General features: G+C 39.3%; 1 protein-coding gene across 10 annotated transcripts in view; it reads left to right on the top strand.

Annotated features, from left to right (window-relative positions):
• The window catches only part of LOC101873927 (poly(rC)-binding protein 3-like), a 494,741-nt gene that overhangs the window by 130,575 nt on the left and 350,655 nt on the right, over positions 1–13,511 (top strand). The gene's annotated exons all lie outside the window — the stretch shown is intronic.

Here is a 13,511-nt window from a genome sequence, read left to right as displayed (position 1 = left end):
CGGCAGGTGGTGAGCGGTTTTATTCTCTTCCCTTGTTATTTCCCTTATCATTATCATTATTGGTGGCAGCAGCAGTGGTTTGTGTTATACCTTAGTTACTGGACTGTTCCTGTCTTAACCCATGGGAGTTACATTCTTTTAATTCTCCTCCCCATCCCTCTGGGAGCGGGGGGAGGAAGGGTGAGGGGGAGTGAGCAAGCGGCTGCGTAGTTTCTGGGTTGCTGGCTGGGCTTAAACCACGACAATCCTTATAGCTGATTTTTGTAGAATAGTCTTAAGTTCACAAAATCAAAGCAAGTCTTAATGATAAATGAAAACTATGCAAGAACTTGGTGTGACCATGCACACATCTTTGCTGTGCAGGTGAAATGCTGAGCATAAATTCTTGACCAGTCACCTGAAACATGGGATGGAGGAGATGCCTCCCTGCTCCCCAGCATCTGCTGCAGACAGCTGGATTGCTGCTGAACATAGGCATCCTTTGACCTCTTATAGACACTTTCCAATGTTTTTCTTCATTCTAAAATCTTCATCCTGACTTTCAGCACAGTTTCAGAGCAGATGGATGGTGGCTTGCATGAGGCTGTCTCAGCGGCCTGTCCCCCACTTTTAGAAGTAGTGGTCTTTCCACAATAACGTAAGTGGGGATAAGATTTTAATACAAGTAAGGAACAAGCTATGTCTCATGCCTTTGAACTACAGCAAATGTCTGTCTGTTGTTTGAATGCCATATGAAATACTTAACCCCTGCCAAATCCTACTGCCTTTGAAGTCCATGGGAGTCTTGCCACCGACTCCAGTTGAGACAGGATTTAGCTGACAAAATTTCTGTTATCCTTTGTTTCACATAATTTGTATGTGGACTCTAACAAACAATAATATATGCTTATGATTAGGGCTGGGTGAGAGAAGAGGGGATTTATAAGTAATATGTATCTTCAGCCTAATAATGGAGAAATCTACAGTTCACTGTGGGGTTTTTTTGAGGTTACAGTGCCAGTTAAGTTTTGATGATAATATCTGTCTTTTCTAACTCCCTTTTAAGAATTGTTTACTGGTGGTATGTCTTGACAAAAGCACATTTAATTCCATGAACTTAGACGTCATGCCAATTGTTTTAAAAAATCAGCTATTCATACAGTGCTGCTTTTCCCGAACAGTGAAAAAATATTTACCCTTGTTGGGAAAGACAGATGAATGACTTCAGACACTTGCTGCAAGTGATTGTGTGACATATTTAATCAATCTTTAAGTAACATACAGTTCTACACTTGTGGAATGTATAGTCTTTTATTTTTGGATCACTTTCATGCTTGTTATGTGTAGTACACTTTCTAGCATCTCCTTAGGTATTGCCTGCACTTAGTATTTTCAGGATCTGTGATTACACCATATGCTGCCATAGGCAGGATTTTGCTGTCAGTGTTGCATCAGAGTAACATGGAATTACAGTCTGGTGCATAATTAGAAGGATATATTCAGGAACATTTCTTAGGTGACTGAATTCACATTGATTATTGAGAATAGCTACCTAGTAATTCTCTACTTGAGAAAGGAGGTTGTAGTGAGGTGGGGGTCGGTCTTTTCTCCCAAGCAAGAAGTGATAGGACAAGAGATAATGGCCTCAAGTTGTGCTAAGGGCGGTTTAGGTTGGATATTAGAAAAATCTTCTTCACAGAGAGGATAATTGGGTATTGGAACAGGCTGCCCAGGGAAGTGGTGGAATCACCAGCCCTAGAAGTGTTCAAAAACCATGTAGGTAAGGCCCTCAGTGACATGGTTTAGTAGCAGTCCTGGGGTAATGGTTGGACTTGGTGATCTTTAGGGTCTTTTCCAACCTAGCTGATTCTGATTCTATAAGCACACATCAAATTACAGACTTTGCATGTAGATAAGAGGCATATATACACTTAAAATGTCCCAAGCTGATATGGCACTGAAATAATATGGAAGGATGAGCAGAAGTAGTCTGTAGACCAGATCAAGTGCTCAGAACAGATTAGGGAGAAGTGTGTTCTGCAAAATGATTTTTCTGCTTAGTGGCTCTACATTTTTCCCAGTACCAGTCTGTTCCTTTCACACAGATTTGAGATGGCTGGAGGGTGGGTTCAAAGAGCTCTGAAGGGCCCTCATGGCAGCCATCCCCTCTGAGACAAAGCAGTCTCTCTTTTTGGTGCTGGGTTAGAAAGGAGAGGCTAGTTTTGCATAGAATATTTCCTAGATGGGAAGAGACTATGCTTTTCTGGTACATGGTAGATTTATCCATGACAGGATAAATAAAAGATGCCTTAGAGCTTCCAGAAAAGGCATCCCTATCAGCTGCTGCAGCTCTGGCACCAGACAAAGCAGAAGAAAAGGTCTAAATCACCCAAGATAAAGGTTACTCTGCTTTCTGCTGGCAGAGAAAAACAGTGGTTGCAGAAGGTCTCCTTTTTAGCTTTTGTTTTTTTGCAATTCAGAAATGCAAGTCATGGTACATGATGGGGTTTTGATTCAGAATCTTCCATTGCTGTTTCGAGGCAACCTTGCATATATGGGCTCATACTGAAAGAAATAGCAGATAATATAAAACAGGTGGTTCCAGACTGTTTGAAACTATAGTTTGTTGTTTAGGGTGCTGTAGAATTTAACATGAAACTTAAACGTACTTGCATTTTACTTCAATGCCATGGTTGTTATCTCTCACAGAAGAGATTAAAACCCATATGACTGAAGAGCTTGTTCTTGTATTCCTACTACCAGATGCTAGATGGGAGTTTCAGGTGTCTATCAATGTACAATTTGACCTAAAAAGAGGCACGTTTTGTGTTTTGAGGATGAATCATTGTAAATAGAGAAAGAATAATTATTCCAATACCAGAAGTGTTGTCTGAATATAATCTAATTTTTTTATTACTGTGAAGCTGTTGAACTCACTGAAGTTTCTGACTTATAAACTTGAAAAGGAGAATCGTGGCTTCTGTTTGTAAAGTTGCATGTAAGATTGTCATGGTTGCCTTGTGCAGCTACTAAATATTTCATATGAAGTGCTATTTTGAGTATCAGATTAATTATTTAAAGCTAAATATGGTTTCTCTTTATAAAATATGAGAATTGTGAGTGGCAAAGGCTAAATTGTATAGAATAGTTTTGCCAAAAACACTTGTTTTTTGCAGTAATCTGCTAAAGCCAGATGTATATGAGCAGCGATGAAAGTAAAATTAATAATAGCAGATAAAACTAGTCACAGTAACAGAAATCTATGACTGACTGTTTAGACCAGCTTTGCAGTCTGTTAGATTCAGTGTCCTGTAACTGCTACTATTCACTCCCAGATGTTTCCAAAAAAAAAAAAAGAAAACAAACTGAAAGAAATCCATTTATAGGCCTGATAAGATTTATTTAATATTGTAGCTAAAATTAATTCATCAGAGAAATCTCATTTGCTCTTTTTTTTCCAAATATATCTTGTTGATATATTTTCAGCTGCATTATGCACTGCTGAAGTAATGAATAACTTTTTATTAAATGAAAATGTACTCTTGATAAACTAGTACATAAACTATTACTAAACATATAAACTGTTGAAGCACCAGTTGAGACGCAGAAAAAAACCCAGAAAACTGATATTTTCAGGCTGAGAGAGTTGGGGTTGTTCAGCCTGGAGAAGAGAAAGCTCTTACAGATGCTTTAGTTGTCTTACTGACTGCCTCCTTTACTGACAAAATCCCATCATGAGTTACATTATACTACTGATTTTCAAGTTTTCTGGTAGCAACCTTTTCAGATGGGTGTCCCACTTAATTTCTCATTGTTGTACTCACAACAATTGCTTTCTGTATCCTTTCCAGCATACAAGAAACTATCCAGATTTTTTTTCATGCAACTGATCATTATGCTTTGAACTGCATACTTTCCCTGCTCTAAAAAATGTGAGGACTTTCTTGAACACAGAAAAAGCAAGGAGTAGAAGTATCTCTAATGATGTTTAGGATTCTCTTCAATTCAGGGAACTGAAGTCATTAATAATCTGATCTAGATTTCATGTAAACTAATCAGATTTGGGATGCTGCAATTAAATGCATGCTTAAGACTTATGGGAGAGCATGGCTCTGGTTTTATTACTAAAGTTTCTAAAACTCATTCATTACTGCCACAGTCAGCAGCACTTGAATGTAAATTTAAACCAAGAAGCATTGTTGCATTCACACATTTCTAGTCCATCAGTGGGGGCTTACTTTATTGTATCATAGATACATATTGTATCATAGATAATGATTATTGGTAGGTCTACTATCACAGTGCTATGTGTCGTATTCTGATTAGATCTGTGACCTTGCCATAATGTATTACAAGAAGTCACAGGGATGCAGCACTGAATGAAAGACCTTACATGGGTCTGTCACCCCACTTCTGATCAGTGCTTAACAGCTTGTGAAAAGGGGTGACTAGGCTCCTGGGATCTTGTGTTTCCCTGTCTGCCCTAGTGGTAAGCTCTGTCCATCCTTCAGCTCTGGGAGACAGACAGGCATGCTAGCAAGAAGAAGCACTAGTACCTTCCTTACACCATTTAAATGTGTACCTTATGTTTCTTTTGGATTAGCCCACATCTAATTACTTTTCCAAATAAGTGTATCTATGCTTTTGTATCCTTAAAATTAATCTTATGAACTTTAAATTTAGATTATTAAACAAATTTTGTAGCTAAGCAGAAGTAGCTGAAAGACTGTGAAGAGTTTAACTGAAGCAAGAGATGGTTTTGACCTCCTCTGTATAAATGTTTCCTAAGCTTTAAAGTGAGCATGTATAAAAATCCTTATACATAATTTTTGCCCTTACAGAAAAATAGCTAGTAATATATGTTTGTTAGTGTCAAAATATATTACTTTGGTTGTCTGTGGATCTCCTTTTTCTCTGAAAATATTTGAATACAGTTGAGATTTAATGGTTATACTTGATATAATATGCTTAAAGGGGGCTTAGAAGAAAAAACCTGGAGTGTCTGAGTATGCACTATTTAGTCTCAAGAGCTTCTCTCCTGTGCCGCTTTTGAAGAGCGTGACAAAGTCATGCCTGTGTACTGCTCCTGGTCTTGAATGGTACTGTCTTTCACTGGGCTTGTTTCTTCTGAAAGGTGGAAGTTCTGTGAGCAAGTAATCTTTCACTGATCTGTTCTTCATCCAGAAGTATCCAATAATATGGAAGTGGTTTTGTCTAGTCTTGCTTTGTCTGTGTGTGTGTGTTTGAGAACAGAAGTTCCTTGATGACAGATCTGCTAGTGTTTTATCTGAGGATCTTCTGTGAGTGGAGCATGTGAGTCTTCTAAGCTTTCATATACTCTATTGACAGCTATTGGTTGGCAATATTAAAGGAAAGTGACCTTTTGTCAAAAGTTTGGGTTTGTATGTCAAAGGAAACCTAATCTGAAGGTCTTTAAGATTTAACTCTCATTTCATGTAGAAACTATCCATGTGGTGCTTGCAGCATCTGCATGGTCTGACTAAGGAAAAATAAAAAAGATGTTTCCACATCTTCATGCTCTCTGCCTTTTCTACTTTTTTCTTTCTTTTTCACTTTCCTTTCTAGTCTTTTTCTGCCTTTTTCTTATAAAATCTTTTTCCCTTCCTGTAAGCTCTATTTCTCCTACTGGTTGCTTGCCAACTGGCTGGATGCTTTTCAGGGAGTGGCATCTGCAGGTGAGAGAGGCCAGACTGTTAGGTCTTCCCATTCAAAATTGACTGTTGTGGAAGCAAAGAAACAAAGCTTTTCTGTTTTAGGCTGCAGACCAAGGCATACACTAAAGGAGGTTCAGATTCAGGCTAGATATGACTTATTGCCCACACAACTCCTTGCACCAATCCCTATCTGCTCCCTGGGGCCTGAAGTTCTTCTTTCCTTACCACCTTCTCTTTCCTGCTTCCTGCCCTGGGAGGACTTGAGTACAGCAGCAGCTACCAACGTGGAAAGAGATGCTGGCAGAAACCCAACAGGTGCTTCTATCATAGGAGGCAGGCTTGTAGAATAATAACTTGTAGAATTAAAGGAGTGGGAAGCATGGGGTCCAACACAATTAGCCAGCTTTCTGGTGTCTCTGTTATTATGAATTCATCAAGCCTTTTTGCAACAGCACCAGCTGTAGTGAGGTGTTGCTGTGGAACCTAGTGTGCATCATCACTGCTTCACCTGGTTGTACTTCAGGATTCCTCTGCTTTTTACAGGTTTCTGCAAATTGATGCTTTCAAAGAATAATGTATTAAATGTCATACACCTAATAGTAATCTGTGTTTTATGCTGTTGGGGTGGGTGGGGGACCTTGGGAATGTTGTTTGGGGGGGGGATATTTGGTGTATTTTTTTCATAAACCGAGTTATCATATGCGATTATCACAGAAAATTTTGTTGGTTAAGTGCTGCCTTTTGTGGATAATTGTGCCAGGATTTACCAATAGCAGTAGGGTATTCCTTACTGCGTGCTGTGGGATACATCGTCTTAGGATTTGCACAAACACTTCTAAAGCATCTGTGATGCTAATAGGAGTTTCATCACTGACTTCCGCAGAGTTCAGGATTTTCCATGTGGCTCTAAGGAGAGATCATAGAATCATAGAATCATAGAATCATAGAATAGTTAGGGTTGGAAAGGACCTTAAGATCATCTAGTTCCAACCCCCTGCCATGGGCAGGGACACCTTCCACTAAACCATGCCACTCAAGAAAGAGATCTGGCTTTGCAGTTGTTGTTCTTTGTCTTTTGTACTTAGCTTATATATGACCCATGTTTAACCTGAGTGCACTTGATAGAAAGCTTTCTACATAAGCTCTTTGGATTCCTGCTTCTTGGCTTGGCTGCCTAATCAGGAAGAGGATTTTAAAAGAATTCTTTAGTAGGCATAAGAAACAAGTGTGTTTAGCATAACTGCAAGTGCGAAATAAGCAACCTTCTGTTAACAGTTCATATGCCAAACACAGCTAATCCTCCATATGTGTGACCTAAAAAGTACAGTCATGGATATTCTTTTCTCCCCCAGTTTCTTAGCCTTTTCATGGCTGCTGCAATTGTAAGTAGCCCAGTAACCCTATACGCTTGATCAGCGTATGGGATCTATGATGGCATTTTGCAGTTAGGGTTGCTGCATTGCAAAGCATGCCTCTAAGTGAAATGAAAGGAATATCATAAGCTTTTCAGCTGTGGCATGTCTCTGGGGAAAACAGAGGGGTGTGACAACCTTTCAGTAGCCTAGGAAGGATGTTGGATACCAGCAAATATTCTGCTCTCAATTCTTATTTAAGCATTTTGTATGCTCCTGGTGAGTTTTCCATACAAGGGACATAAGTTTATCCTTGTCTGCTGACCACATCTGTTGCAGCCACTGGAGTTCCTTTGGTTCCAGCACAAAGGAAAGAATAAGTTTTACAGTGTCCTGGACTATAGGGAAAATAAGAATACATACCTTAAAAAAATAATGCATTTCTTGACCATAGCATAGGGCTTTCATACTCTTGGAATTTGTCTGGGATTTGTTTCCCTGCCTCCAAAGACCAGTTACAGAAGATTAAGCAGTGGCCAGCGGTGCACCCGCTGGAGTCATTTGTGGCCTTATCCTGAATAGCTGTCACACAAATGGTAGAGCTTTTACTCACTTCAAGTAGGTAGGTACCTATCATGGGTCCAGTTCTGTGATATGTAATTTGTCAGTTATTATGTTGCTGCAGGATGTAGTGTTATCCACTGATGTCAAGACTGGAAAAACAAGCACAGTATGTACTATGTCATAGCCAAAGTATAAGCATGTGTTAAACAACCCTGTTGTAGCCAGAATACAATTTGGCCAAAGTGAATATAATCAGTTCATTTGCATGCACAGCTAAAATTACTGAAGAGTAGCTTCCAGATAAGAATTCATTTAGGAAATTGTGGCAACTGCCTAATTAGCTATAGGTATGGCTTTAATTGCAGTCTGTAGCCAATAAAGAATATGTTTGGTCTATAGGAAGAGGAAAAGGAACAGAATATGTGCATGAGGCAGTTTAATGTTTAAAGTACTGTTTGAAAGCACAAGCTATTAAAAAAGTGAATCTTGCTGGAAAATGGTACTAAGCCATAAAATATTAATTGATCATTAAGTCATTGTAAGAGGCACTGATATACCCCCTGTATCTAAATGTGTCCCCTTTAACTTCCATCTGCTGCTTGTGTACACCAGTGAGGGGTAAAAAAAATCCGTAAGAATCAGAACATAACAAAATATTTGCATTTTATGGAGGGTGTGATACACAAAGGCTGACCAATATTTTGCCAATAAGAAATTTGAATTAATGCATTAATGGTAAAGGTTTTTCAAACTAAGAGAATATTGATGACCATGTCTCTTCTGGGGACACGGGAGGTATGGAATATGGTATTACTAATTTTGTAACAAAGGTTTATCTTGTAGCATAAGAGAATATATGTAGAATCATAGAATAGTTAGGGTTGGAAAGGGCCTTAAGATCATCTAGTTCCAACCCCCCTGCAATGGGCAGGGACACCTCACACTAGAACGTGTCACCCAAGGCTCTGTCCAACCTGGCCTTGAACACCACCAGGGACGGAGCATTTGCAGTTTCCCTGGGCAACCCATTCCAGTGCCTCACCACCCTAATGGTAAAAAACTTATATCCAATCTAAACTTCCCCTGTTCCACTGTTTTGGTCCTGCACTTTGTGTTCATACACTGTTATGTGGAGTCTATTTAGAGCTCTTATCATGTCCTTAAAGGATCATGGAAGAGTACTGAAGAAGTATACAGTATGCTAAAATTAGATGCTTGGGGACTTTCTGTTATTGTCCTGTACCCTGTGTTGGAAGGGAATTATAGGACTTTGTTTCTCTGGAAGTTGGAAATGGCCTGTAATCTGCTTCCAAGATCAAGTAGGGATGTTTTTTTAAATGTTTCTGACTAAAGAGACATTTAGTAGCTGAAAGAATCTGATGTAATTGGGGCTGAAAGTCAGTGGAAACCAGCTGGAAACTGGAAGGCTGGCCATAGAGAGCTAGCTCCTTTCTCCACTCATTTGCTCCTGTGTCAGAATTACTTATGTTCCAGTACTCTTACTGAGCAGAATTTTGAAGCACAAAATGCATAATGACTGACACTGTCATCAGTTTAGTGACATAAAGAGGAAGAAGGATGATTTCTGCTGTGGAACACTGACAATTACAGGCAGAAAAGATTGACATAGGTCAGCTTTGCAATTTTTTTCATCTACCCATCACTTAAGTAAATTCCTTGCCTGAAGCAAAGATAAAAAGTTGAAATAACATTTTGAAATTAAGATTTCTTCCTAGATTTGTCCCACTTAAATAAAGTGTTTTGTCTTGATTTTTGTCTTTTATTTGTTTTTTGAGCTAAATGCTTATTTGTCCTGTGAAAGCTTTTGGTTTGGGGAAAGTTTTGGTTGGGGGTATGTTTTGGGGTTATTCTGGGTTTGCTTTTGTCTTTTTCTTTTGCTTGGGGGCAGGCACGTTAAACTTTTAAAATATTTAACAATTTATTTTCACTTGAAAAACAATAACAAACCCTTGTGGGAAGAAATAAGCGATAAAAAGTTAGGGATGGTTTCCAAGTTGACCAATCTTATTCTAGATCTGTAACTTCTCTTTTGCGATTCCAGCCAGACACACTGCACACTTCTTGCTAATCAGAGGCATCTCATAACGAAGGACTATGGAAATTACCAAGGTAGTTTGAGTTCTGGTGTCACTTTTTCCGTATTAAAATGGTGCTCCAACATATTTAATCCAGACCTGTTACCTCTCAGCCAAATAGCATTAGTTGTAGGTCAAGTAAGATTTTCTAACTTGATGAAATTCCTATGTACTCTGTTGATAGAGAGTACTTTTCTGCTTGCCTGTGTTGAAGATCTTGTTCTGAAATATGAAGATGCACAGGAGTCACTGGTGCGATTAATCTTTTGTGGTTTTCTTTCAAGTGAAACTAACTTCCATGCTAATCTGTTCTGTGTAGCTGTCAAGCTGTTTGGAAGACTTATTGATCCTCACCACAATAGAAAAGTGACACTTGAGCAAGAGCAAACTGCTTTTGAATATTTTCTGGTGTATTGCTAGTAGTAATGATATACAGGCTAGCACTTGGCCAAATATGTTGTTTTGTTTCACCTGTTGGAGCTCTGTTCTTTGTTTACATGGAGATGCTTGCAATCTAATTTACATTGCTGAGGTGCTCTAAAATGACTGGGGGTAGGGCAAGCATATATGTATCTACATATTTTTGATTGTATAGGTAATGAAAACCATAGAGCTGCACTAGTCTTTGGCCATAAATGGGTTAAAAGGAAGATCTGTAATGACTGAAAACTGGGAACATCTTACAGCAATTTAGAGTAACAGCACCTTGAAGAGCTTGTTTTGAGCTGTCAGAGATGACACTTGTTCAAAGATGTCTTTGTTGAACTGCATTGAAAGATGCAGGACAGATTTAGGGAAGCCTGATGGTAAAGAAGGGGAGGTACATGTAGTGGCAACAGCAAGAATGAATATGGCAGACAGAACAATGATACAGGTGTCATACTTGTTGGTGTAAATCTTTTCCAAAAGAATGTCAGATTTTTTTGGCTGATGAATTATGATTTAATTGTCAAACTTCAGAAAAATATGAATAAAATGTTAACAGTGCAATGTGTAGAAATAGAACACACCTTGAAAACACTGCTGTTGGAGACAAACTTGACTGTAATATCTCCAATATACTGCAGTTTTTCTGGAGAACCCTGCAATTTTTCTGGCATTTCAAGCTCAAATGTCGTGCTTTGGGGTGGGATTGTTTGCTCAAGAGTGTTTAGGAGGCTCTTGAGGTCACAAACAAATAGCTAGGTGTAACTAGTGCCTATTGTCAGGATGTTTCTATGTGAAAGATTTAAAACTGGTTTGTGTTTTTTCTTCAAGAATTGATAAAATATTTGAAAAAGTATTTGCAAGAAGCAGATCTCTGGTAGCAGAGACAGAGGTCAGGTGTTGGTAGCTATTTTTACATGGCCTGCAGTATATGTACAGAGTTATACTCTTATTAATCACTCTACTGCCCCTCCAGACCTACAAGAAATAAGCTTTTTGTTTTATGCCTGGGGGTTAGGAATAGCCTCACAGGTGCAATTTGGCAGGCAGAAGATGGGTGAGACTCTTAGCATCTTCTCCAGTGACCACTCAGAAGTGTTATCTGCTGTCTCCTCTGGCCACAAAGCAAATGAAAGATGCAGGACTTGTAGCCCCTAGAAAAAGCAGCAGTTTGACAACAGCTTTTTCCCAGGAAATGGTTTGGGGTGGTGTTGGGAAATAACTATGGGAAAGGATGTAAGCTCTGCTGTATGACAGGGATGCACAGGTAAATTAGAGATCCTTCTTGAGGCTAAGGTGAGGCATACTTAACACGAGCAGGGAAGAGGACCAGGCACTGTCAAGGGGACCAGAAGCAGGTAGAGAAAGAAATAGTGTCTTCTAAGGGCCCTTAAGATGGAGCTATTCAGAAAAAGAAGTATGGAGGGAAGAAAGAGTTGGCCTATGACTCCTGGCTTCTTTTTGTGTGTGTGTGTGAGTATATGACCAAAACGAGGAACAGCATTGGCATATTGTTTCTGTGTTGTGTTGAGAAACTGAAAAGTGAAAATCCTAGGGAACTGATTATGTCAAAGGAAAATCTCAGGTTTGTATTTCTCAGACTACTTACAGATGGGTACATATCCTGTACTGGTGTGTAACAGACTGTCAGAGAATGAGTACTTTGTTAGTACTAGTTAATTTATTGTGACATTCATCTGTTTGCAGTGATTAGCTTTATGACAGACTTTTTCCAAATCAGCACCGATGTATGGAAAAACCTAATCTCAGCAGATTATTTTGACTATCTTTATATCTAGTTTACATCCATGGGTGCAAGAATACATAGGATACACTGTGAGCTCTGCCTCTGAGTTAAGGAAGTGAATATCCATTTTAAAGCTGAAGCAATCCTCCTTTGCTGCCTGCTTGAATCTTTTCTACTGGCTCCTTTACCAAAGGCTCTCCCTTGGCTTTGCTTTCCTGAGTAGCAGTGCCCCTAAAATAGTGCAGTGCTTCCTGTCACTGCAGTGTTGGCGGATGGCACCTCCAACTTCTGTTGCAACAACTAAAGCTTGTTTAGCATTGTTCCAAGAATCTTTAAAAATAAGGGTTTATTAATGGGTTCAAATGTGGGGTTGGGTGAGTATATTTCTATGTGATTCCACAATTAAAAACATACAAATATATTTTTCTAATAGCTCTCTTATGGCATGTTCAAATCTAAGACCTCTATCAACAGCTGAAATTTAATTATTTAAGGAAATTTTCCATTCTTCAGTTCAAGACTGAAGAACCAGTGTCCTGGGTTCAGCCAGGAAAGGCATGAGCCAGGAACACCTGGATTTATGGAATCCCATAAGCCTCTCTTCTCTTGGAAAATACAGTCATACACACTGACTAAATGTTGGGTTGAAAATTATTTCTTGTATGTCTGGCAAAATATCTTTTAAATGTCTTTATGTCAGTAAGAGATTTAATTGAGTTTACCAATTAAAAGTCTTAAACCAGCCATGTTAGTCATAAAGTGGAAAAAAGAAAATCTGCGTATGTAGGACTGTAATGCATGAGAAGTGATCACCATTTATGGGGTTGGAGTAGCTGTGTGCCAAACTCCATGTACTCTGTCCTGGTAAGTCTGCACCCACTAGGCCATACTGGTGAGGAGACAATGCAAGTATTACCTGCTAGGGCCATAGGGGAGCCATGTCTGTCTGATGTCCCTTTGCTGATGGGGAGCCAGTGCAGTGTTGTCCTTGGTTCCTTCCTGGAGTGCAGGGGGCAGGCCATGGCTGGGGGAGGCTGAAGGAGCTAGGAGGTGAGAGGCTTTCTGTCTCCCATAGCTTGAATAAAAAATCCTCTTTACACTCCTTAAAACTCAAATAATGTTTTCACGCTGTTAGAAAGGATCCTGCAGGCACCAAGCACAGTGAAGGTGCTTAACAAGTAATAAAGAATAGCAATAACAACTGATTAGGTCTGGGTAGGTAAGTGGATGGGGAATACTTTGCAAATATTTAAAATCTTAAATGTATTGCAAGCAAGTCCCTCCATGCCGTATTGTTAATTGCCTAGACAACAGAAGCTGTGCAAATGCCTTCAATCACAGGCTTCTATTTAATAAGCTTATTGTAATGTATTGCTATTAAAGCTCTTCTAACAGTTTGTGAAAATTTCCAGCTTTTTCTCCCAGGGCAGCATTGCAAATCAGGCTATAAAATTCGCTAGTACAGCTACTTTCCCCTTATTAAAGTAAGCGGATGAAAATACCTAGCGGCCGAGCAGAGAGTGGCATCCTCTGAGCAGAGTGATGGGATCGTCAGGCAGCAGTGGACAGCTGCTGCTGTGCTGCTAGTCCAGCTTGGCATGGTTTAGCCAACTGATTGCTAAAATTCTTGGAGAGAGCAGAAACGTTTGCACAGTCACACTACTGAAAATGC

The sequence above is a fragment of the Melopsittacus undulatus genome, chromosome 1 (assembly GCF_012275295.1).
Source record: "Melopsittacus undulatus isolate bMelUnd1 chromosome 1, bMelUnd1.mat.Z, whole genome shotgun sequence".
In the NCBI taxonomy this organism is placed as follows: domain Eukaryota; kingdom Metazoa; phylum Chordata; class Aves; order Psittaciformes; family Psittaculidae; genus Melopsittacus; species Melopsittacus undulatus.
The sequence above is the reverse complement of the archived record's forward strand: the minus strand, read 5'-3'. Positions and strand labels throughout refer to the sequence as shown.